The 3713-nt window shown below is 41.8% G+C and overlaps 1 non-coding gene across 1 annotated transcript; it reads right to left on the bottom strand.

The window, feature by feature from the left end:
- Positions 1–3166: 3166 nt before the first annotated feature.
- On the bottom strand, positions 3167–3298 carry LOC129667837 (small nucleolar RNA SNORA17). The gene has a single exon (XR_008718829.1). It is a non-coding gene; the product is annotated as a small nucleolar RNA SNORA17 (small nucleolar RNA).
- Positions 3299–3713: the final 415 nt, after the last annotated feature.

The raw sequence follows: 3713 nt of genomic DNA, 5'->3' as shown, positions 1-3713 counted from the left end.
AGCACTGAAATTCTTGTGGACATTTTATTTTATTTTTAAATATTAGTTACAGTTTATTAACTTTGTATCCCACCTGTGTCCCCCTACCTCATTCTCTCCCATTTCCACCCTCCCTCCCTCATCTTCTCCCTATCCCTTTATAAGTCCACTGATAGAGGAGGACCTCTTCCTTTTTCATCTGACCCTAGCTTATCAGGTATCTTCAGGACTGGCTGCAAAGTCCTCCTCTGTGGCCTAGCAGAGCTGCTCCTCCCTAGGGGGTGTCAAAGAGCCAGCCATTGAGTTCATGTCAGAAATAGTTCCTGTTCCTCTTACTAGGGTACCCACTTGGATACTGAGCTACCATGGGCTATATCTGAGCAGGCATTCTAGGTTTGTTGGACAAGATCACTGAGTTTTGCTCTATGAGGCATTATAGTTATTGTTGGCATATTGTGGATAAGCTTGCATTTACTAAACTAATATTGTCTTTTTTTATAGTTGTATTTTCAGAGTAGAAAAGTATAATGACAAGTTATTTCTAATGGTAAAATAAGAACCAGAGATGTTTTGTTATAAAAATTACATATTCTGTCCTGAGAATTTCATAGTTAATGTCTCCATCTCTGATCTTCCACTTTTAAGCAGCATATCCTTTGTTTCATAGGCTCTATTTCACATCATTTATTTTACTTGATATATTAACATAGTAACTGATTAACAATATATTTTAACAATTATGGATACCTTATTAAATTACAATATGTTCTATTTATTCACTCTAGATATTTTGCATCACTTAACTAAAACCTTGAGAATGTTGTACTAGTAACTTGATCAAAGAAAATATTTTCATGATAACATCATCCTTACATTCTTAACAATGCCATAATTTCATAGCTCAATTTTATGTCAACTCATTTAGGATAAATATAACATAGGTAATAATATAAAATTAAAAAATAGGAATCAATATATATTTATGTATGATCAACTAATGCATAAAGACTCACTTTTAGTAGTTAACGAAGTACTTGCCTAGCATATCTGAGATCTTCATCCAATCTACAATATGAAAAAATATGAAGAAACAGGAGAAGTAGGAAAATAAGAAATAAAAAGATGATGATGACAATGATGATAACGAAGATGTAGACAAAGACAAAGACCAAGAAGAAAAAGAAGACAAGAAGAAACCCAGAGAAATGAGGAAAGATGTATGTTTACATTTTCTCCCACAAAATACATCTTGAAAGAGGAATCCTATTTTCTGTGAATGATTACTTCTTGTCTGAGCAAGCAGCATATTTACTGGAGGAAAATATAGGAGTCAGCAGGGCCCAGGAACAGTAAGAAAATAGATTCCTTTATGTCATATGCCAGAAATAGTTACACACAAATTATCCATTCCTTTCCATGCTCAACCCACTCAATGTAAGAAAGGCTATTAAACTCCATGTTTTCTCAACATTTTACAAGTAATTTTTACCCATCAAGAAACAATGGCAACAAAGCAAACAAACAAAATACACAACAATGTAAACCAAACTGTTAGTTTGTGAAATATTCGTACATCCCAGGAGGAAGAAGGGTGAATCCCAAGAGACAGACTTTTTAGATTTTGTTTTCTCTTGCTTGATTGTTTTATTCAGATTTATTTGTTTTCTTTTTAAATCTTTTTATTTATTCCTTGGTGTCTGTTTGGGTTTCTTTTTTACCTTTTCATTGGTTATTTGTGAATTTCACATCATGCACACTAATCCCACACATCGCCCCCTCTCATTGTATCCACCTTCCACCCTTGCAACAGACAGAGACAGAGAGAGACAGAGAGACAGACAGAGAGAGAGAGAGAGAGAGAGAGAGAGAGAGAGAAGAACATCATTGTGGAAGCTGCTTTGTGCCATGGTGTGTTGCAAAATATACCCTTTTGTTTACACTTCTTTGCATGCAATTGTTCATTGCAGTGACTCTCTGGTCTGGTACAAGGCCTCTGGCCTCTGGCCTCTGGCTTCTGCTACACACTCAATCCTGGAACCTCAATGGACTGACTCTCTGGATATTGAGTTGTTACCTTGTGTCATGAGATTCTGAAATTTTGGATCTGTACTCCAGCAGTTCAGTGATAGGGTAGATATCGGGGTTGTAGACAGCCATGGATGTAGGCCTGAGATGTATCTGCGCTGGTCCCACCATTGATTTCCCCACTCTCAAGCTCTTGCAGCTTGCTCACCTGCAATTCCCAAATCCACCGCCAGCTTTCCTGTTCTGCCCAGGCAATGCGCAGTGACTGATTTGTAGCTGAAGCAGCTAAGAGGCAGCTAAGAGGCTTGCTCTCATGACCTTGTCAGGGCCAACTCTTCTTTGTCCACACCACTCACTACATGAAAGATAAGTGGTAGCTCCATCTTTCTCATGCTACTATCTTTGGCTAGCTTACCTACAGTTTTACAATGCCCTGTTTCTCTCTCCAAAGTACTGCAACTGGCTAGGGGTAAGGTCATCTCTCCTGCTCTCATATCCTGACAGCCAGACTTTCCAGGATGCCTCACTCCAGGGTTGAGCCAGTTCTGTACTGACTCCAGACAACATGTCTCTTAGAGGTCGCCCAGACCAGGGATGGTCAGCTGGCTTTGAAGGTACAAGACCTCTGCTGGTGCAGGTCCAGGCACCCAGATGTAGCCCTTGTTGGAAGCATATGCCAGATCCCATCATGGTCCCTGGTAGTATAACCAGCCATTCATGTCAGGATGTTCCTCACCATCCTCCAGGAGTCTCTAGTTCTGTCTCTTTTCATTGTGCCCACAGCCTTCTGTTTCTCCCTCTTTTCTACCTATTCACTACCCAGTAGCTCCTTTCAGTGGTACTGGATTCTTGACTGTCATCCCAGGAGTCATCTCAGGACTACTATACCCTGCTCATACATTATAGCTCAGGGCAAGGGCCATCTCTGGCATGCTCTGCCCCACTACCCCGAACAGGTCTGCAGAGCACTTAGCTCACTGCCTGCTCCCTGTAGGGCTCACTTGACTGGGCTCATGCAAGGGACATCTGTCTTGAGATCACATTTGCCCAGGACTGAGGTCCCAGGTGGGCTTCTTCTAGTCTCTGTCTTGCTCCCCATCCTGGGATCCTGGGAACCCTTGGCACTGAATTGGTGGTAGTCTGAGGTTGAGTTTTTACAGGGAATGTTAGGCTACTAATCATTCAAATATTCTTAGGTCAGAATGCTGAGCCTAGACATTGCCTTTCTCTTCTCTGCAATCTACAGAGGCACCTGTGACACAGCATCAGTACCTGGAAGGCCTCTAGGTGCAGGTGTATTTTCTTTTTTATAATTTTTGAAACCTTTATTTATTTTTATTACAATTTATTCACTTTGTATCCCTGCTGCAGCCTCCTCCCTTGTCTCCTTCCATTCCTACCCACTCACTCTTTCCCCCCATGCTCTTCCCCTAGGCCCCTGATAGGGGAGGTCCTCCTCCCCTTCTATCTGACCCTAGCCTATCAGGTCTCATCAGGGCTGACTTCATCATTTTCCTCTGTGGCCTGGCAAGGCTGCACCTTACCAGGGGGAGGTGGTCAGAGAGCTGACCACTGATTTCGTATCAGAGACTTTCCCGATCCTTTACTAGAGAACCCACTTAGAAATTGAGCAGCCTATGGGCTTCCTCTGAACAGGGTGTCTAGGTCCTCTCCATGCAAGGTCCTTGATTGGAGTATCAGTCTCTGCA

This window comes from Psammomys obesus, unplaced genomic scaffold, assembly GCF_907164565.1.
Source record: "Psammomys obesus unplaced genomic scaffold, mPsaObe1.curated_primary_1811, whole genome shotgun sequence".
NCBI lineage: Eukaryota > Metazoa > Chordata > Mammalia > Rodentia > Muridae > Psammomys > Psammomys obesus.
This window is presented reverse-complemented; position numbering and strand designations above follow the sequence as displayed.